The sequence below is a fragment of the Stenella coeruleoalba genome, assembly GCF_951394435.1.
Source record: "Stenella coeruleoalba genome assembly, chromosome: 12".
NCBI lineage: Eukaryota > Metazoa > Chordata > Mammalia > Artiodactyla > Delphinidae > Stenella > Stenella coeruleoalba.
In genome coordinates, this window is record NC_137158.1 from 10,882,197 (window position 1) to 10,905,693 (window position 23,497).

The following is a 23,497-nucleotide window of genomic DNA, read 5'->3' on the forward strand; positions in this document are numbered from 1 at the left end:
AACGACCTAAGTGGCCATCCACAGATGAATGGATAAAGAAGACGTGAGATATATGTGTGTGTGTGTGTGTGTGTGTGTGTGTGTGTGTGTGTGTGTGTATATATATATAAATGGAATACTACTCAGCCATAAAAAAGAAAGTGATTTTGCCATTTGCAGCAATATGGATGGACTTGGAGGACATTGTACTTAGTGAAATAAGTCAGACAAAGACAAATACTGTGCGATATCACTCATATATGGAATCTAAAAAATTCAGCAAGCAAACTAGAGAATATAATAAATGGAAGCAGGTTCACAGACGTCGAGAACAAACTAATGGTCACCAGTGGGGGGGTGGGCAATATAGGGGTGGGGAGGGGCAAGTACAAACCACTGGGTGTAAGACAGGCTCAAGGATGTATTGTACAACATGGGGAATAGAGCCAGTGTTTTAAAATAGCTATAAATGAAGTATAACCTTTGAAAATTGTTTGAGAATAAAAAATTTAGAAAAAGAGAGACAAGTGTGTGCTTGTCCATCATGAGGCAAATTTAATTCCCTTATTTCTCAGTTCCTATGCTAATAGATCCCCCCTTTAGGTCCCAGTATTGACAATAAACACCAGTAAATTCGCTTGGGTGGAACAGTCGTGTGATGTAGTGGACGAGAACCGTGTTCACAGAAAACTGAAATGTAAAGTCGTCTGCAGTGAAGATACCTCACACCTCATGACATTAACATTTCCCCTTTCATTTCATCAGTTTAGTCATTCTGTAAATATTGAGGACCTACTAAACATAAAGAACCTGTGAATGACAGTTTGATGGTTGAGAACCTGATGTCACAAGACCCACTCCCAGGGAACGTAATTACACAACCCTGTAAGCAGATAGGGCTGGGTACACCGACAACCGCCATATGGAGAGATCAGTGGTGATTAAAGGTGATTGAGTCAGTGTATGTAGCAGACTCAGGACGCACTGACGCATGTGCCAGGCACCACAGGTACTGACCTGGCGGAGGCTGAGCCTTTGGCTTTGGAAGAACGGTCCTGCTGCCCGCAAGGAGGAGGAGTTGCTCCCTGCTTTAGAGACAGGGAAGCCGTCCTGCGGGTGAGCGTCCCTGGTGAGTCCATAAAGGGAGGAAAGGGTAAATCGTACAATAGGCTTCCATCCAGTAGCTGAAAGAAGTGAACTAGAGCTACATGGGTCAGTACTGATGGATCTCAAATCCAATGAGCCAAAAATAAGGTGCAAAACATTCCTACAGTATGAGACCAACTCTATGGTATTTGAAAATACGGAGAGATAAATTAGGAGTTTAGGATTAACGTACACACACTACTGAACATAAAGTAGATGACCAACAAGGACCTGCTGTATAGCACAGGGAACTAGAGTCAGTATTTTGTAATAACCATAAGGGAAAAGAATCAGAAAAAAAACCCCATGAAACCAATACTTATATATTGCTTAGCCTAGCATGCATATGTGGTGTGAATATATTTTTTAATGTTTAGAATTGATAGCTACCTGGATAGCTTGTAAATCTGGGGAAGGAGGGAAATGGCATTGAAGAGGCATATGCTGGGTTTCAACTATACCTGAACATTTTAATTCTCCTTTAAAAAAACAAACAGACAAAAAGAACAAGTCCTAACCATGAAGGAAATACAGTAAAACGGATGTTGGGAACATGCACATTTATTTTATTAGTCTCAGACCTTTTCTTTTTGAAACATCTCAGAAGAGAAAAGGAGAAAAGCCCGAGTGTGTTTATAGCGAAAACGATTCCAAAGCAAGGAAGCCTGGATGGTTGCACTCAGGGCATCTCCCAGGCCGGGCGATGGAGATTAGGACCCAGTTTGAGCTGAGTGCCTCAGTTTTCTTATGTGCTGAATCGTACTAGTCGAGCGAGTGAAATTCGCTTTGTGATGGCGTGACGGCACCACGTCCTGTGGTCAGAGTTCATAAGTGAAGCCTGGAGGCGGCCGTGTTTGAGCCCAGGCCCTGTGCAGCCCGCAGGTGGGCAGCTGAGCACAGGCGGGCAGGGCACAGGGCTTCTGGGGACTCTGGCATGTACTAAGAGGCTAAGGTTCCAAACGTTTTGGGGCCAAGGCCTCTTCCAGATTATGAAAAAACTTATGAGCCATCTCCTTAGACAAACATGCACACGCGTGTACGTCCATAAACCCATGATTGCATCCATTTCCAGACGCTCAGAGACCATGGCATCTGAGAACCTTGGTTAAGGACCTCATGGGTAGACACATTGCCTTGGATAAATTTGGTCAAATTCTCCAGCGAACACAACTGTGCTGCAGCTTCTGTGACGACACGGGACTCTGGACTGCAGACTCAGGAAAGGGTTTGTGCCACTAGGCGTTGACCTAGACGCCCTGCTAACCGCCTTGGAGCACAAATGACCCATGCTCTGATTGTTCTGTGATGATTCTTGAACGGTTCTTTAAAGAATGAAGCTACCAGGCATAGGAAATTCCTCAGCTTGTCTGTCACCTCGTATGCCACCTTGTGTGCAGTCATCTGGGTGGTCATCCAGCCGAAGGATTGCATGGGAAAGCGAATTCAGATGACAGGCGCATTCTTGGCATCTAACTCTGACCACCAATGAAGAATGTGACTAAGGAATGACATTTTTAGTAAAAGGTCACAGACAGCGTGAACTTAACACATTTTTATTCACTAGGTGGCAAACAGAAATAAAATCTCAGAAACTGGGTTCATTGAATAAATATTGCAAGTGACGGATATATCCAAATATGATTAATACAAACAGTCTCTCATCCCAAGGGCTATGTTTTCTTTTCTGACTGTTACACATTTTAATTCATGATTTAAATACTTAATGACTCTTTTATAACATCCATTTCTCATTCTTCTGAAATAATATTTACATGATTGTTAGTTTGATTGGACAATTAAAATGCACTTAAGTGAGATATAAACTAAGTTTCTTTTTCTTGTCTTCTTTCTTAGACAATTCATCTAGTCATTGTTGTTCAAATACTTTAACCATTGTTTTCCTCTGAACTGGCTGACCAGCTACAGTATATAAAACCAGTGACTCAAGTCATCTATTTTGAAATAACCAGTATAAACAGGTGCAGTCTGGCTACACCACATTTTAAACAACTGTCCAGCCAAATGAAATGCAAAAAGGAAAAAGAAAGGACTGCAAATACCTTGAAATGTGCGCTTCCAGCTGACTTTCAGAACAGGTCCACATTTATGTAGCTGTGTAAAAAGCAAGGAAAAGAAACCAGAAATTCCAGAATATTTTCAAACTGCCTTAGACATTTTGACACTGTACTATTTTTCTCTGCCAAGAGAATAAATGAGTGGTTTGCCCTCTGGGGGAAAAATCTATTTAAAAGAGAAAATATTTTAAATTCTTACTGTTACAGGGGAAAAAAACAGGAGTTCTTCGTAGTGGGGGGATGGTATATAAGTGTTTGGGGGCACAGTGACATGTATTAATGTGGGGTCTTGTTTGCTTGTAGTTATTTTCTTTCTTCTTCCATTGATCACACATTTCTGTGATGAGTACTGGTCATAGGAATGTTCTGCCTTCACGTAGTTACGGTTTTAAGGAGGAACCCGAGGGAACAGCAGTGTGTTATGAGGGTGAAATAATCCCTCATAATCCCATGAGGAACAGAGGCCAAAGGCAGGACAGATTACGTTGTGAAGCATAGATTGTCCCTGGCGCGTGGAGGTGAAGGAAGAGGTGAGGCTTCTGCCTTCATAGAGCCTGTTTTCACACCTTTTGTCCGTATAGTTAATGGAGCTGCCCCCTCACTGTGCTATAATTACCTGATTACCCTTTAATCTGCTCTGTAAAGTTCTCCAGAGTTGGAACGGTATTAATTCATCTCTGTTTCCTAGTGATTAGCACAGGGCCAGGTGCCTGGTGGGTACAAAATGCATGCTTTTTGTTTAATTGAATGAATGAAAGGATGGATGGATGTGTGCATGCATGGAAGGATGCTTTGTATTTAGAAAGAAATGTACTTGGGCTATGATTACTTCAGTGGAAAAGACAACACAGAAGAAAAAAATGCAATACATTGGGTGTGGTAGTACATAAAAATATTTTGACTTGGATTTTACAAATTATAAATTATTTCCCCCTATGCCTGGCCCTTCCACAATTTCACACTCATGCATACACCAGTATGCTTGTTAAATTGTTGGACTAAACTCTCCTTTGATTTTGAAGTATATTCCTTCATTGAGATGACAGTTTTTAACTAGTAAAGAAAGTTTTCCAATTAAAACCTGAATTTTCCCATGTGTACCTCAGTTATGTGAAAATAAACTGCTTAGTACATTGGAAAAAATCTTAATTCTGTTAAACTCTTTCAAATGGTATTACATACCAAAGCAGACACCTTTAAACTACCCATGGAGGAAAAATAAAATAGCTCTGGAGAAACAAGGACAGCAGGCAGACAGCTGGAATTTTGGGGAAATGTCTGCGGTATTTGGGTTTATTTTTAAGGGAAAGAAAAATTTTCCATCAAATTTTATAAGACAATAACATTAAAAAAAACTCATGCTCAATAAGAATCTTCATAATACTGATGTAGAACTCAGATTATATTTTATTCATGAATTACAGGTTTTTTGGATGGAGGTGGATAGGGTAAGAAACAGGTTTTTATAAGCTTCTTCCATCCCCTTTAATTACCTTCTCATCCTACCTCAATGCATACACTCACATGGACACTCACATCATTTTATTTTCATTTTTCATGGGACCCATGTGTCCACACCACCACACCAGACATAAATCGGGCAGCATTCCAGATTTTCACCAGGACATGAAAGGGAGATCACACAGAAAACATTCAGTAACGTGTAGGCAACTTGAAAAGTGCTTGAGACAGAAGCAAAAAACAAAGAAGGGACAAAGAGGCTTTCGAGTCTTGGGTCTTTTTTAGCTGATGTTTCAGAAGGTGAAGAAGTTTTAATGATGTGCTTCCTCAGCAGAGGGGGAGAATAACCCCTCTGAACCATTCTCTGTGCCTCGGAACCCCGCTCTGTTTTTCTCTGTCCTTCTCCTCTAACCGCCCACCACTCCCTCCTGCACGTCCCCACCGCTGCCAGCTCCAGAGCTCGTGGTCCCCTCAGCTGGAGCAGGATGGAGCTGAGCCCTGCCCTCTCCCCACCGGGTCTCAAGCGCGGCTTCAGGACGGGAAGAGGACTTGTCTACACTTGGGTCCTTCAGGCTTTCACCGATCCTGTCACAGCTCACCTCTCCCCTCACCCTGCCCATGGGAAGGCATGCTGATTAACATCAAAATTGCTGTATTCTATTACTCAGCCATAAAAAAGAATGAAATAATGCCATTTGCAGCAACATGGCTGGACCTAGAGATTATCATACTAAGTCAGACAGACATCACATGTTATCACTTGTATGTGGAATCTAAAATAGGACACAGGGCTTCCCTGGTGGCACAGTGGTTGAGAGTCCACCTGCCGATGCAGGGGACACGGGTTCATGACCCGGTCCGGGAGGATCCCACATGCCGCGGAGCGGCTGGGCCCGTGAGCCATGGCCACTGAGCCGGCACGTCCGGAGCCTGTCCTCCGCAACGGGAGAGGCCACAGCAGTGAGAGGCCCGCGTAATGAAAAATAAATAAATAAATAAAAATAAAAATAAAATAGGACACAAATGAACTTATCCATGAAACAGAAACAGACTCACTGACAGAGAACAGACTTGTGGTTGCCAAGGGGGTGGAGCTGGGGGAGGGATAGACAGGGAGTTTGGGGTTAGCAGATGCAAACTATTCTATAGAATGGATAAACAACAAGGTCATACTATACAGCACAAGGGAACTATTGGGTTGACCCAAAGGTTCATTTGGGTTTTCCTATAAGATGTTATGAAAACCCAAACGAACTTTTTGGCCAACCCAATATACTCAATATCCTGTGATAAACCATAATGGAAAAGAACATGAAAAAGAATGAATGAATGCATAAATAAATAATTGCTGTATTCTGTTTCAACCCTGAAAAGAGGCTCTATGCTAGGGATAAAAGAGCACAGTCCTAGTCAGAAGGCAGAGTTCAGTTCCGCTTCCCAGGATACTCTGAGTAGATCTTAAAGGGGGAGACCTCCAGCCCCGGTTCCCTCATCTGTGAGTTGAGGATGGTCAGGAGGACCTCGCCCAGTGTCTTGTGGCTCCAGGAACCAGTGCCTGGTCCCGGTGTCCCTCCCTCTGTGCTGGTACCCAGAGCTCCCAGCCCCCTGGCACCAGTCACAGGCATCACAGGTGATAAGAATCAGGGCAGCAAGTGCCCACTGGCATTTGTTTATTCCACGGGAGTAGTTTTAATTCGCTTCAAAAGAGAACCTCTCCCTTGGGTTTTCTTTGGCGGCCACACTTTCTGAAACATCCACGTCTTCAAGCCTTTGTGTCAGTATTTGGTAACCAGCCTGCAGGTTGTCAGAATCACTGGGAAAAGCCATTTACTGTGTCTCTTAGATACACTGAATGAGTCTCCTGCTGCTTCAGTTGTTGCTTTAAGGGACTCCCTTGGTTTGAGTATATTATCAGTGTCTGTTTACATAATTTCATCTTCATCTCTAACCGTGAATTTGTTTCATAGATGTTCATTTCTTTCAGTACTGTTTAGCGAGGAGAAGATAGTGGATGGTACCCAAAAGAGGAGCTTAAAAAAATGCCTTTTTTGCATTTTTACTGTATTTTGGCAAGCTTTATCAACTCTATTATTTTATAGCTGTGGTCATTATACTGCTTATTAAAAATAGTTATTTGGAATTACTGCATTAATGTCAATCTCTGAATAACATATTTGCAAATATGGCATTTTATTTTGCCAGTGCAAATATGTATAAATAACAATTCCTGTTGCTAAGTGTGCATATGAAAAGGGTAAGCTGGGACAAAGTGAGAGAGTGGCATGGACATATATACACTACCAAAACAAAATAGATAGCTAGTGGGAAGCAACTGCATAGCACAGAGAGATCAGCCACCTAGAGGGGTGGGGTGGTGGGGGGAGGAAGATGCAGAGGGAGGGGATATGGGGATATGTGTATGTGTATAGCTGACTCACTTTGTTATACAGCAGAAGCTAACGCACCACTGTAAAGCAATTATAGTCCAATAAAGATATTAAAAAAAAAGTAAAAAAAAAAACCCAGTTGGTTCTCTTGCTAAAGATAATTATTTATCCAAGTCAAGTGACATTATCTTAATAATTTTTTCAAGACAACTATTTCCAAATGTTTATTAGAGAAAATGTTCTAGGAAAAATAAAATTATAGATATGAACATATTTAACCATGTGTTGGAAACTTATATATACCTGGAAATCAGACGGTTTCATATACAATTACATGCACTTGTACTCGGTAAATATTTGAAAGACTGTTTTCTCATCTGTAAAATAGAACTAATAGTAGCATCTTCTCATTGAGCAACTTTGAAAATGAATAAAAAGACTGTATATAGAGCTCCACTCAGTGCGAGGCAGGTGGTAAGTATTTAGTCAATGGTAGATATTACGATTGAATTCATGCCATAAACAAAGCCTAGAATAATGCCTTAGGGATACAACAATAGGAATAATCAATATTTTAGATAGGGGGAGAAAGGAAGACAATAAACAGAGATGACTCCATGTTTTGGGACCATGTAATATAAAAATAGGAATAGAAGGAAACGGGGGTCTGGGACTGGGAGAGAAGAGGAAATGCTGAGTTGTGTTTGGGATCTGTTGAGTTGGAAGTGATAGAAGGTCACTGCGGTGAAGATGCACTGTCACTGTCTCACGGATTGGACCAGAACTTTTAGGTTGTTGTCATTTACTTGTTTTTCCAAGAGTTATATATTGGGAGCCAACTGTGTACTAGAGGCTGCACTTACAGGAGAAACCCGGGAGGGAAGTGTGTGAGTCTGTGAGTCAGTTTTCTGGGGGAGTGAGGGGTGAGGATGACTGTGCCAGGCGTGAAGAGTTGCTGGATGACAAACAGGGGAGCAGAAGTAAGTGGAGGGAACCTCCAAGGAAGCAGCGCAAGAGGCTGAAGATGCATCGCGAGCACTGGGTGAGGGGAGGAGAGGGCTTCCAAGAACGACGTGTTCAGGAGCCTTACTTCTATTGGCATCGAATATGGTTTTTAGAGTTTAGGATCATCCTTGTAAGTTACAGTGATAGAAAGTGAAGCTAAAGATAGACTATTCTTGGCTTGTATCTACCATATTTACAGATGAAGAGGATTGCACGTGTCTACGTTCTGTAGTATGAAATCATTGTTTTCATGAAAGTGAAGGTATTGAAGCAGCTGTTCAGCGAACAGTGAAGGATGTGCTTTTGCCTGAATCCTGAACGTGCGTTGCTCAAAGGCTTGAAAATGCTCAGTTCTGCAATCTTCTGCGTCGTTTGTAGTAAACCAGATCTGTTTCCGTTAAATAATGCTTTGCATCTTTTGTTACGTGTCATAGCACAGGTTTTCTTTTAAAGGAAAAAAAAAAAGAAACCCAGATGTTCTGTCTCAGTGGCTGTGTGCAAACAGAAGAAGAAAGTGGGGGAAAGGTCTTCAGAATCCACTGTGAGGGACTATGTCTGATGTCTACAGGCCAACACCCCATCACCAAAGGAGCACTCTGATCCTGCTGGGTTCAGCTCAAAGCAACAAATCTGTACTGACCGCCCATTTCTGAGCAAACCACAAGCTCACAATCTTCAAGGGTGAGGAGACAATTATGTAAATAACCTTGACACATAGGAGAGCGTGTGGGTCACTATGAGACGTTTCCAAAGGACTGCAGGTTCTAAGGAGAAAAAGCCCACCTGGTTGAGGGCGAGGAAGAAAAGCCTCCTGGAGAAGGTGAATTCGAGGGAAGTGAAGAGCCAGGAACCATGTAAACAAGGAGTGGAGACAGGCTCGGTGCCCTGTGCTCCTGGGCGATGAGCGTCCTGTTGGCTGGAGGAGAAAGGACATAAAAGTGGCAGCGCTAGGAGATTGGGTTGAACAGACGGCGGGGGGCACTCCAAGTGCCAGTGTGCAGTGTGGGGAATTCCTGGCCCATTGTGGGGCAGTGAGGAGGCCTTGCTGGATCCTGAGCGGGGGAATGACGTTGCTGGAGCAGAGGTTTAAAGACTGACAGGTTGCAGTGCGTGCTGTGCTCTGCAGTGAAGACAGAGGGGCTGAAGGCAGCAGCTGGAACCTATGGTTGTAGCCTCACCATCCGCAGAAGCCTGAACAGGATGGAAGGAAAAGGGAAGGCCCTCCACGGGGTATTCCGAGATGCAGGCCGCTGGGAACATTTCCTGTGGGATTCCGCAGAGCACACGTCTGCAGGGTTGTCTTCATTTTCCACTTTGCCCCCGGTTATTTGGTGCAGACAGAGCTGTGCTCTGATTTTGCACAGGGGAACCTTGGCTGTTGAAGACCTCTTTTGTTGTATATCAATGGGCTCTTCTCACCTTCTTGGGCCAGGAAAGTGGATCCTTAAGTTAAGTCAGTGGCTGCCTCTCGTCTGTGTGTCCTGGGTCCTCACATGGCCAAATTCCAGCAGGGGTTCAGGACCATAGAAGACAGTATGGTTGCCCCAGGAGCTTTAGAGATGCTTCTTCATTACCCTAGAAAGACAGCTGCTTCCCCTCGTCCACTGTGGCTTGGACATCGCACGTCTGCCCTCTGGGTTCAAGCCTCAGATACAGCTCTACCTGGTACTCCCTCAGGAGCAACTGGTGTGCTTGAAAATGTATTGCTGTATTTATTTTTCATGAATCTCAGTCTCCTACTCAGTGAAGAGAATAATCTCTCTCAAAGAGCATTTTAGTTAGTGATATCATATTATTTATTCACCTATTATATCTTTGCAATATTGAGATGTGTTTAATGCTACTTAAACTTCTAACACAAATAACTGTAAAACAAGAACCAATGTGTAACCGAACCCATGTTTGGCTGCTTGCCACTCATAAGCCAACAGTTCAAGAGGCAAGTGTCAGTAGAGATGAAAGGTGCTTTAATCAGAAAAGCCGGCAGCCTGGGAGAAGGTGGACTCATGTCCTGAGACCAACTTTGAAGATTCTGCTCAGCAGTGACAGTTTGTAAAGGGAAAATGGGGGAAGAATTTCAATGAATCATGGAGGCAAGGGGTTGGGTTCTGCATTACTCTCCATTGTGTGCAGACTGGCTGACTCTTTTTCAGATGTTATCTTATCTGCGTGATCTGCCTGCAGGATTGCTAAGGGGGCTGTTAGGGAGTAGAGAACTAGCCATTCTTTAACTGCTTAATTCTTCATTCTTTCTTCTTTCAATCTAGAAAAAGAATCAACAGGTTAGACAAGGCATGGTGTACATTCAGGGGAGCGCAAGTCAGGAGTTAGTTTCAATCGCTTAGTGAGCTCATTCCTATAATTAGGTTCTTTTAAGGTTAGAAGGGAACGGAAATGAGCAAACAGAAAAGGGGCAAAAGAGCTGCTTTCAAACGATTAGGCAATTGTTCTTGGCCTTGCTTTTCTCATCCTTTCACCTAATGAAAAGCAAATTTAGTTTTCTTCATTTATGAATCAAATGAACATCCTAGACTCATCTTCCTGACCTTCGTGCCCCATGAGGGATTCGCCACCATGCACGGTGGAGAGCGCGGGATTTCTCCTCACTGGGCTCCTCGCAGCTCCAGCTTTGACTAGTCATCGTTATTCCCAGTGACTGACTGGCTGAATGAATAATTGCTATAAGTTCTTAGGGACGACAGCCAGCTGCCCATTTGAATTGTGGAGAGTTATTTTGGTGTTTCAATCTTGTAACTAAGCCATGATTAGTGTTCCTTGGGTGAACAGTTGAGATCTGGTGACTGAACTCTTTTTCCTGAGTATCGGCCACTTCCTGTGTTCTTACTCAAATATGCACGTTTCCTGATAGATGTTTCTTAGAATTGTGATTTTTTTTTTTTTACAGCCGTCTGTGGCTTTGAAAGAGTGTGAGATTTCCAGACATATTTAACACCATCCAGACAATGCCACAGTGTGTCATGCACACAGCTTAGTGATTATTCAGATCATTTAAGGGTTAAAAAAAAATTCCTATTGAGGGAAAAATTAGTTTACCTTGTGGTTAACTGTCCACTTGGGATTGCCTTCTTTCTCCTTGCCATCTCACAATTGAGTCTCAGTCCTAACAATATAATTTAATCAGCGGTGACTCCACATTGGAATCTTCAGCCCAGACCTCTTCTCCTGTTTATGTCGCTGTCTCCTTGGCCTCTCCACGTGGATGTGTGATGGGCACCGCTCCCTGAACATGTGCAAACCAGATTTCTGGTGGTCCTCATCCCAACCTGCACCTGCTGCATAAGCATTCCCATCCAGGTATCTCGCCACTTCAGACTCCGTCCTCATAATCACTCAGACAAAAGCAAAGAAGGACCCTCAGCAAACAAGCAAATAACCGCCTCCACGAACAACAAAACCCCAAATCAACAATTTTAACTCTCGTGACTCTTCTTTTCCTCAAGCCCCGGGCCCTGTCGATGAGACAGTCCTTCCCAGTGTCTCTGGTGCCACGGGCTTCATCCTCGAGCTGGGAGTTAATGCAGTGGCTGTTGGGGTACATTTTCCTCCTTCTGCTCCCGTCCCCTCCAGTCTGTTCTCAGCACCGGAGCTCAGGTGAACCTTTTAAAACCTGAGTTAGAGCGTGTGCTTCCTCTGTTGAAAACCCTCCAGTGACATCCCTGCCACGTTGTGCACACGATTGTAATAACCGAAGCTAATCTGTGTTGATCACGTCCTGTGTAGCCGGACCTGTGCGAAAGCATGCATGCCTGTTCTCACTTTATCCTGACCTCAATCTCTTATTATCACCACTGTCTTACCCGTGAGAAAACCGAGCTAAAGCAGGATGGAACCACTCTCTGAAGATCACTCGGATAGCGAGGGGGCGGAGCTCTGCTTTGCACTGAAGCAGTCAGATTCGGAGCACGGACACTAAAAAACAAAGCTCAGTCCTCTCATTCCTGGTAACCTCTTCGCGTGGCGTGGTTGTTATAAACAAGACTTATCTGATAATCCATTCTTATTGATGAAAAGCGCCAACAATAACGTGACACATTTTGAAGGGTAACTTTGTGATGAAGTTTCTTATCTTAGCATCCTGTTTATTTAAGAAGTACTCAGCGGCACTCTCAGTCACCACCCAGTATTTCTCTTGACACTGATGGTGCCGGTGGTGTTGGTGTTTTGGTCTCTTGCTGAGCTACCCCTGCTGAGTTCTAACCTTTATATTGCAGTTTAGTCCTCATTGAAATTCTGCTATTAAGTTTGACTTTTTCACCATCCCTGTGTTTTTAAAATCATTGTTCATTAAGGTGAGAAGTGAGTGCAAGTGATGAATGCTGTTCTCAGAAAAATGCATGAATAAATTCCATTCTTTAATGGGTACTAGCAGGAACTAAAAGAAATGTAATTGTAGATAAAGAAGAATTTTAGTTCAGTTGGGTAGTGTTAGTGTTACTGTATCTTATCAGACTAATAATGATTGGAACCCAAATCATTATAACCTAAATATTGGCATATAATAAAAAGCACCGTTAAAAATGTATTGGAGAGTCATTTTTTTGTGTGGGTGACAAAATTTTAGAATCACATCTGAATTTTTCCATGAAGTTTAAGCAAATGTAAATATCATCCACTACCCAGTTCTAATATATTTCTTCTTTTCCAGTATTTGTTAATGTAGCCATGTCTAAATGACCGTCCAAAGGAAGCTCATAATATGTGGTGAGACCTAACTCTCTTGCCAAGAACTAAGCCGCTAATATGTTCTTCAGTCCCTATAGTTTTAGAAACGCTTAAAATTCTGCATAATTGATTAATATTTCTATTTAAATTATAATAGTCCCACATTGTGAATTTACTGAATTGAGTACAACATAAAATTGACATGATTATCCATCCTAATATACTTTCAAAACTTAATTTTCTTTAGTCTTACCGTGCAGGCTTATCAACTCATGTCGTGTGATCACTGGTGCTCAATTATAAAATCAAAATAATACACAGTGAATGCTTGCCTTGAGCTACTATTCCTAAATTGAGAATTACTCTTGGAAAAATACAAGTTAACCCACCAACCGTAATATTATCAAATTACCCTAACATAGTTCAAAGCACATGGATGATTTTTTTCCCATAGGAGTCAGTTTTTCTTTACATTCATTTCCCCTTTGTTTGGCTTTACGCTTTTGTTTTGATTCAGGCTGGGAAATCATTTTAATATTGTTCTGTATTCTTGATGACACATATACCATTTTGGATCACTAGTGTGGTGATCAGATGAGCTCTAGGGACAGAAAGGCTTGGGCTTAAAGTCTGGCCTGGTACTTAACGAGCTGTGTAGACTTTGGTATTTGGTCAAGTTATTTAATCTTCCTACTAGTACTCTTCATGGCTTCATGTCTGTAAGGCATGTAACAGACTGCTTGACACATACTCAGCCATTGTTTCTGGATTTCTCTCGTTGTGGGCTAGCATAAGCTTCATGAGATGAAGGGTGGGCTGCTCCTACATCATGGGTTTATTTGTAGCCATCACATCACAGCACCTAACCCTGTAGAAGGGCCACATTCAGACCTGTCTTCCAATTTCTCTCCTATTTTGCGAGCAACGTTTATTATCACTTCTTTCCTCTCGGCACGTTGACATCCTGAACCTTGTGGTGCAGCAGAGAAGAATTATAACCAATAGGCACGTTTGCTTTACTTGCAATTACTGTTTAATACTTTTCAATGATTAAAAGTGCCCCCCCCCATGAAAAATAGATATTTATATTCCGGGAATAAGAGGAAAAGTCAATGAAATCATGTCCCCGCCCTGTGTAGAAATGTATCTGTAGTTTCTATTTTGTTTTTTATAGCCATTCAAGAAGGGTGGTGGCGACGTGATGACATAAGTAATTTTCATCTGGAATGTTTTTATTTATTGAAAGGCAGGTGTGGAGCAGCTACCAGGTAGATAACATTACACTAAGCCCATGAGAGACAAAAAAGAAATTAAAAATTAAATAATGTTCACAAATAATCACACGGAAACAAGTGAGTGATCAAAAACTCAGGTTACCTCCTGGGAAAGGAGGATTTTTTATACGTATACCTAACGGGGTATTTTTCTCTTACCCATAGAAAGGGCGCATGGTGTCATTTAGCAAACACAGTGTTTTGGGCAACTTAAGAACTGGCATGTGCTTCATCCTTTTAGATTGCCTTTTTATTGTTACTGTTTTGTCCAAACCACCCTAATGATTGGTCCAAGAAAAGTAAACAAGGCTGCTTTGACAGCTAAAACTCATAAAAGTGATGATCTAGAATCATTGCCAAACTTCCTCTGAACTTGGAAAGGCATAGAGAGTAATACTGGTGAGTTTTTGTGTTGCTCTTTTATGAACCTGCCAAGAGGAAAGATGAGATATTTTAAAGGTCTTCCGGGAACTCTTGCAGGTACAGTAGAGTTGCCTGATCATTAAAACAGTCATGTTTCCAAGGAGGCTTAAAGTTTCGTTTCATTAAGGTTTGTCATAAGATGTGAAGATCACCTACCGCGGTTATCGTCATACTTGGTATTTAGCGTAACGCACTTCTGGAGGGACGTGCTTTCGGGTCAGGGGTTTCAAACTATTCTTTCTTCTGTGTAGAAATGAGGGCTCTGGGCGGTGCTGAGACTTCCCACCCGGAGCCTCTCTCCCCCTTCCTCTGCCCTCGTCCCCCCGTTCCCCATTCCAGGGTTTCTCGTCCACCCTCCTGGGCTGTCCCTTCTTCCGCAGTGGCTGCTCCGAGCGTGGAGGGGACTTTGACCCCCACCCAGACAGTAGGGGACAGTTTTAGGAAGGCGAGTCCACGGCCTTCAGGACCAGACACTTTGCTGACTTCAGTTCAAGCCCCACTCGTCCTATACTCCTCCCTTCAGGCTGGCCCTGAAGCTCCTGCCCGAACTCCTTCTCCTCCAAGCAGGTCCTTGGAGGGCCCTCAGTAGTGAACAAGGCAGTGCAGTTTCTGTAGAATTCACTCCGTGGACATTTCTCCTCTGGTTTCAAAAGATCTAAGAGCATCCTCCTAGGAGGTCAGCCTTACATCATCACACCACAAAGTGGAATGAGAAGAAAGCCTCGTGCGTCGTCACCGCCCCTGACATTGGGGAAGCAGGGCAGGTGAGGGGTTGATCCAACAACGAGAAGCACATGGCAAGTAATGTTACACTTGTCCTCGTGTTACCTTGTATGGAGCTGACACAAAAGACCCAAATATATGTTGGTCTGGTACCTCACACTCTAGAATTCGTGGAAGAACACTTCTGATGTGGGGGAAAAAAAAGACAAAATGTCTACATTTTCCAAAGGGGTGTGTGTGTGTGTATATATATATATATATATATATATATATATATAGAGAGAGAGAGAGAGAGAGAGAGAGAGAGAGAGAGAGAGAGAGGCGAGTTTATTGCAAAGCAAATGAACCTTGTTTCACAGTCCCTCACTCGCCCAGCCCCTTGCAAGCGTCTGAATTTAATTTCCCATTTTATATTTATAATTTTGCATTCCTTTTCTCTCAGAGAGAGATCTATCTTTGGACCCACCTTATGGTCCTGTGATAAATCCTACCTCGTTCTTTAACGCAACCCTAGTCCAATGTGAAGAAACTCATTAAGAAATAAGCTCTGTGATTTGCTGAACAGCACAGTCTTGTCTCTGACACTCATAATCAGTGTCCTGAAATTGATGAAGTCTGGGGTTACCCTCCAGCAGCAGACTGAGCCGTCGGGCTCCCCCATCTCCGACGCCTTCAGCCACCTGCAGTGTTGGCCAGGGCTGGGGGTGGGACAGGAGTGCACGCTCTGAGGTCACACCCCTAGTTCCCTTACCCAACCTGAAGTTCTTAGGATGTCACACGTGTCTAAAATTAAGTGGAATTTCCTCAAAGTAATGTTCAGATTTGGGTTCTAAGGATGTAAGCCAAGAATAAGTCTGAAACCAGCCTACCACGTCAAAAAGATCTCAAATATAAGTTGCCGTGAAGAAATGAGAGTTCAGAGAAGTGAACTAATTCTGGGACTTTCCCACTAAGGTGCAGTGCTTTTAAAATGCATACTTCAGTTCGAAAATCAGGTTTTCTTGGGAATTCCCTAGCAGTACAGCGGTTAGGACTCAGCGCCGAGTGTGTGGGTTCGAGCTCTGGTTGGGAAACTAAGATTCTGCTAGCTGCCCGGCGTGGCCAAAAATAAAAAGAAAAGAAAAGAAAGCCTTCTTTCAAAGGTACATCTTTTTCAGCTTTTATGGGGTGAAATACAAAATGTATCCTATAAAAATACAGCTCATATTCATGAAATGCAGTGTTAGTAGATGTGTGGAAATCTGTGTGAGAGGCAAGGAGAATAAAATTAGAACTCAGGAATTGACAGGCTGAGAAAATAAAGGGATCACACCTTTGATTTAAGGCCATGAATCAAAATTGGAATACCGTGAATTAAGTAACTAAAAAAGAAATGAGGCTTGTTATTTAAAACTGTTACTTTCACTGTTACCATTAAATCTGTTTGTCGTTAATCTCACGAACCTCCCCTGAATTGCTAAAAGCGTGAAGTGGTTAGCAACATAGATATTTTATCAGTTAGGTAGACAGACTGTCGTTTACTCTATGCAAATATATTTTAGGATAAAAGCATCGTTTTTGAGAATAAAACAGAGCCTTTTAAAATATACAGCGAAGTCTTACCTATACATTTAAAAATGTTCCCCTTTTCACAAGATAGTATTCATATAGTACATATTGCAACCATTAAAATGTTCAATTCTAAGATTGTAATTTGGGGACAGAATCCACTTGTGTAGTCTAATGTTTGCAAATTACCAGAGTCTAAGGCTGTGTTGTCATCATTTAGATCCACCCAAGAATTGCCAAGAATTTCTGGAAGGAGAGTCAGTAGCATCTTCGTAAGCCTGGAATTAGCTCAGTGTGGATTATTCATTCACATTGTAGATTGGCCATTACATAAGACTCCACTTTCAGAATCAGAGCTCCTCTGAGGCCTTTAGAAGCGTGGCAACTCTGCCCAAAGCCATCAGGCGACTTCCTTCCTTTCCATTTCACTGTAGTTTTCATGGATAGCCCACCTTTTCAAATTTCCCCTTGTTTACCCTCATTGGTGCACATTATCAAGAGCTGTTTGTGGGAGGGTGGATACACCGAGCCAGGGCTTATGTATCCCCACCCCGTTGTCCTTGGGGTGACATCCCCAGGAGGCCATACCACTGGTGGATTATATCACGGGGAGCTATTTTCAGCCTGGCTGGAATTGTCTTCAGTCACTTAATGAACCACATAAAGATTTCAGTCATCATTTGGCTTCTGGTCATGAATGAAACCCCAAACCTGCCACCCACCTTCCAAATTCCTCACTGCTCTTGGCTTCTAATGACTTCATCTTTGTTTCCGTAATCAAAATAAAAGGCAACAATTCCAAACCAGGAGTTCCGTAAATGGGGTCAACTGTAGGAGTGCAATAAACAATTTGACAGCTTCTGAGATGATTGTACCTCATGTACGTGAGAATCTTCAATGATTTGATGAGATTATTTCTGTGCTTTAAAAAATAAAATTAAATATCATTCATTTTTCAGAAGTTAATAGCAATAAAGAAATAGAGCCATATTTTATGAATCAAAGGCCTTTAAGGTCATTATTTAAAAATTCCACCTCTAAACTTGTATTTATTAATTTGATCAGTCTATAAAGAGAGTATAACAAATGAAATAAATTTACTTATTGATTTGTGGGGAAGCTAAGCCTTAACTTCTTGATATTATCAAGTCATGAGTGTCAATGTTGTAAAACAGAATCATTTAAAAATGAAGGAGAATTTAATATTTTTCACCAAATTTAATAGGCTGATAAGTGATTTACTCTTATTTTGAATCAATTTAGATACATAAGTTTAAATTTTATTTATGCCTTTAAAAATTATTTAATTTCTTTTTTTTTACATCTTTATTAGAGTATAATTGCTTTACAATGGTGTGTTAGTTTCTGCTTTATAACAAAGTGAATCAGTTATACATATACATGTTCCCATATCTCTTCCCTCTTGTGTCTACCTCCCTCCCACCCTCCCTATCTCACTCCACTGCTTGGTGGTCACAAAGCACCGAGCTGATCTCCCTGTGCTATGCGGCTGCTTCCCACCAACTATCTACCTTACATTTGGTAGTGTATATATGTTCATGCCTCTCTCTCGCTTTGTCACAGCTTACTCTTCCCCCTCCCCATATCCTCAAGTCCATTCTCTAGTAGGTCTGTGTCTTTATTCCTGTCTTACCCCTAGGTTCTTCATGACTTTTTTTTCTAAAATTCCATATATATGTGTTAGCATACGGTGTTTGTCTTTCTCTTTCTGACTTCACTCTGTGTTACAGACTCTAGGTCTATCCACCTCATTACAAATAGCTCAATTTCGTTTCTTATAATATTCCATTGTATATATGTGCCACATCTTCTTTATCCATTCATCCAATGATGGACACTTAGGTTGTTTCCATCTCTGGGCTATTGTAAATAGAGCTGCAATGAACATTTTGGTACATGACTCTTTTTGAATTATGGTTTTCTCAGGGTATATGCCCAGCAGTGGGACTGCTGGGTCATATGGTAGTTCTATTTGTAGTTTTTTAAGGAACTTCCATACTGTTCGCCATAGTGGCTGTACCAATTCACATTCCCACCAGCAGTGCAAGAGTGTTCCCTTTTCTCCACACTGTCTCCAGCATTTATCGTTTCTAGATTTTTTGATGATGGCCATTCTGACTGCTGTGAGATGATATCACATTGTAGTTTTGATTTGCATTTCTCTAATGATTAATGATGTTGAGCATTCTTTCATGTGTTTGTTGGCATTCTGTATATCTTCTTTGGAGAAATGTTTATTTAGGTCTTCTGCCCATTTTTGGATTGGGTTGTTTGTTTTTTTGTTATTGAGCTGCGTGAGCTGCTTATAAATTTTGGAGCTTAATCCTTTGTCATTTGCTTCATTTGCAAATATTTTCTCCCATTCTGAGGGTTGTCTTTTTGTCTTGTTTATGGTTTCCTTTGCTGTGCAAAAGCTTTTAAGTTTCATTAGGTCCCATTTGTTTATTTTTGTTTTTATTTCCATTTCTCTAGGAGGTGGGTCAAAAAGGATCTTGCTGTGATTTATGTCATAGAGTGTTCTACCTATGTTTTCCTCTAAGAGTTTGATAGTTTCTGGCCTTACATTCAGGTCTTTAATCCATGTTGAGCTTATTTTTGTGTATGGTGTTAGGGAGTGATCTAATCTCATACTTTTACATGTACCTGTCCAGTTTTCGCAGCACAACTTATTGAAGAGGCTGTCCTTTCTCCACTGTACATTCCTGCCTCCTTTATCAAAGATAAGGTGACCATATGTGTGTGGGTTTATCTCTGGGCTTTCTATCCTGTTCCATTAATCTATCTTTCTGTTTTTGTGCCAGTATCATACTGTCTTGATTACTGTAGCTTTGTAGTATAGTCTGAAGTCAGGAAGCCTGATTCCTCCAGCTCCGTTTTTCATTCTCAATATTGCTTCGGCTATTTGGGGTCTTTTGTGTTTCCATACAAATTGTGAAATTTTTTGTTCTAGTTCTGTGAAAAATGCCAGTGGTAGTTTGATAGGGATTGCATTGAATCTGTAGATTGCTTTGGGTAGTAGAGTCATTTTCACAATATTGATTCTTCCAATCCAAGAACATGGTATATCTCTCCATCTGTTTGCATCATCTTTCATCAGTGTCTTATAGTTTTCTGCATACAGGTCTTTTGTCTCCCTAGGTAGGTTTATTCCTAGATATTTTATTTTTGTTGCAATGGTAAATGCGAGTGTTCTCTTGATTTCACTTTCAGATTTTTCATCATTAGTGTATAGGAATGCCAGAGATTTCTGTGCATTAATTTTATATCCTGCTACTTTACCGAATTCATTGATTAGCTCTAGTAGTTTTCTGGTGGCATCTTTAGGATTCTCTATGTATAGTATCATGTCATCTGCAAACAGTGACAACTTTACTCTTCTTTTCCGATTTGGATTCCTTTTATTTCCTTTTCTTCTCTGATTGCTGTGGCTAAAACTTCCAAAACTATGTTGAATAAGAGTGGTGTGAGTGGGCAACCTTGTCTTGTTCCTGATCTTAGTGGAAATGCTTTCAGTTTTTCACCATTGAGGACGATGTTGGCTGTGGGTTTGTCATATATGGCCTAAAATTATTTAATTTCTTTTACATAACAAAGTACTGAAATTATACGTGTGTATGAAATTGTTCTAAATATTTACAAAATATACTAGAAGGTGATCTGAAATATAGGTTTATTAAATGTTAACATGAAAACATGAGACATACTTATTTTAATAATTAACTACAATAACTTCCTTATAATTATTTTATTATGAAATTTATGCTTAAACTTTTAAAATGCATTATTGTAAAATTCACAATAAAATAGCAGAAAGTCCAAAAAGAAAAGTATCAGGTAAAGTCGTAATATGATGGTGAACTAAATGTACAATTTTTAGGTTACTGTTTTCATCTTCCACAATTTTATGTTTCATTGTTTATAGATACACCACGATAAACATTTCTAAAATATTGACCAAGATCAATCACCAAACAGATCAATTAATAAAACTTTAAAAAGATGTGTGCTACCATAACATTAGCAAATATTCATTAAGAAACTAATGAAATACTGGTTTTTTTCAAAGAGGAAACAGCTACTGGTGAGAAAGATGTCTGATGTCTTTTCTCCCCCTCTCCCTCCACCTGTTTTCAGTTGCGTTCACAACAAGCCTTCAGGCTAACTCAGCTCAAAAATGAGGTCCTACCATGAAACGGAGAGGAAAGGGGTGTGATGGGCTTGATCTATCAAATTAAAGCAGCCACCAAAGCTACTTACTCCTGGTATCTTTCCTCACTCTGGACGTGGATGCCCATAAGCCCCTATTGTACTTGTGTTGAGCCCTTAGACCTTTTATTTGACTTGATCCCTTACTTCCATATGCAGGGAAACTCAGGCCTTTGCCTTTTGCGCCTCTGCAGAGGAATGCATTTGATCAGTTTGTTTTGAAGCTTGACAGATCAAAAGAATGAGGAAGATTTTGAATTACCATTAGGTGAACGCTACAGAAACAATTGTTTCTAGCAGGATCTGCCAATGGATGCTAAAAGGAGTAAATGAAAGTTGGAGGAGAAGCAGGATGTTTGAATAGTCTCAAAGTATTCCCCCCCAAAAGGTATTAAAACGTAGTCACTTTATAGTGGAGAAACCCAGAAGACAGCACTTTAACCAAATGATCAAAGCTAACATCAGCAGTAATAAGATATATGTGTCATGTTTCCCAAAAGGATGCTAATCGGACAGACTAAAATCACATATACTTGTATGATGGCTTTCCTGTTAATAATGCATAACTTCAATCTAACAAAAAGAAAGTATCGTAAAAACCCAACTTGAGGAATAGTCTACAAAAGAACTGACCAATAATCTTCAGAAGTTCCAAGGTCATGAAAGGGAAGGAAGAACTGTCCCAGCTTGAAGGGGGCTAGGAAGATAGAACAAGTAAATGCAATGTGGGATCTTCGTTTGGACCTGAAAAAGAATTAAGACATTAGAGGAAAAACTGGTGAAATTAAAAACAAAGAATCAAACAACTGCAGTTAATTTATACGAATGTACTAATATTAATTTCTTGGTTTTGATAAATGTGCTGTTTACATGGGACGCTGCCACTGAGGAGGCCGGGTGAAGGGTATAGAGGAACTCTGTGTACTATTTTTGCTTCTTCGTAAGTCTAGAACGAATGCAAAATTTTATGTTATTTTTTAAAAAGGAAACCTGACAGTTCACGTGAGTACAATTCAGTTGCAGGGACTAAACATAAGTACTGAGCACCCACTTTGTGCTGAGCACTGCAGAAGATAGGGTGATGGGTAAACACAGTTTCTTGGCTCAAGGAATTATAGTTTGGTGAGAGCAATAAAGTAAATTAAGCAAGTGGCTTGAGAGCTGATACGGAAGAGGCAGAGATGATGGCCTTTTGGGGCTGCGTGTGTACGTGTGTGGGCGCGAGCGTGCGCGCGTGTGTGTGTGTGTGTGTGTGTGTGTGTGTGCGCGTGCACGCACGTGTGTTTGTCTGTTGGGCATGGTAGGTTTAGAAAAGCTTTCTGTAATAACATTTAGAACTTGAAGAGTAGGTTGAATCTTGACAGAAGATAGAGAAGAAGGATTCCAGGCTCAGAGACCAGCATAAAGAATGGCAAGGAAGTGCAGGTACTTGGGACTAAGAGACGCCCCACTTGTGGAAGCAGAGAGTGTTCCTTGCGTTACTCCAGGCAGTTCCTGGCTGTGTTCATCAGCTCGGAAATCCCATAGGGTGAATAAAACCATAGAAATGAATTTTCTCACGGTTCTGGGGGCTGGAACTCCCAGATCAGGTGCTGGCCAGTCGGGTTCCTGGTGGGAGCCCTCTTCCTGGTTGGAGCTGGCCGTCTTCTCACTGAATCCTCAGGGCAGAGACCAGGGACTCCCTCCTGTCTCTTTTTTGGGGGAGAGGAGGAGAAGTAAAATTATCTTTATTTGCAGATGATATGATCTTTATTTTTAATTGAAGTATAGTAGATTTACAATGTTGTGTTAGTTTCAGGTATACAGCACAGTGATTCAGTTATACATACATATATATCCAGCTACACATACATATAATATATATGTTCCTTTTCAGATTATTTTCCCTTATAGATTGTTACAAAATATTGAGTAGAGCTCCCTGTGCTCTACAGTAGGTCCTTGTTATTCATGTCTTTTATATATAGCAGTGTGTATAGGTTAACCCCAAACTCTTAATTTATCCCCCCCTTTCCCCCTTGGTAATCATAAGTTTGTTTTCTATGTCTATGGGTCTATGTCCATTTTGTAAATAAGTTCATTTGTATCATTTTTTTAGATTCCATATATAAGCGATAAACCATACGATATTTGTGTTTCTCTTTCTGACTTACTGCACTTAGTATGATAATCTCTAGGTCCATCCATGTTGCTACAAATGACATTATTTCATTCTTTTTTATGGCTGAGTAGTATTCTGTTGTATATACATACTGCATCTTCTTTATCCATTCATCTGTCGATGGACACTTAGGTTGCTTCCAAGTCTTCACTATTGTAAATAGTGCTGCAATAAAGACTTTAACTCTGCCAGATCAGGGCTGTACCTTTATAACCTTGTTTAACATTACTACCTCCATAGAGGCCCTGTCTTCAGATACAGTCTGGGAGCTGGGGCTTCAACTTATGAATTTGGGGGGACACGGACATTCAGTCCATAACATTCCACCCCTGGCCCTCCCAAATTCATGTCCTTCTCTTATACAAAATACATTCATTCTGTCCCAACAGTCTCAAAAGTCTTCAC

At 41.2% G+C, this 23,497-nt stretch overlaps 1 protein-coding gene across 2 annotated transcripts in view; it reads left to right on the forward strand.

The window, feature by feature from the left end:
* Window positions 1–23,497, forward strand: part of KCNQ5 (potassium voltage-gated channel subfamily Q member 5) — a 577,598-nt gene that overhangs the window by 26,655 nt on the left and 527,446 nt on the right. The gene's annotated exons all lie outside the window — the stretch shown is intronic.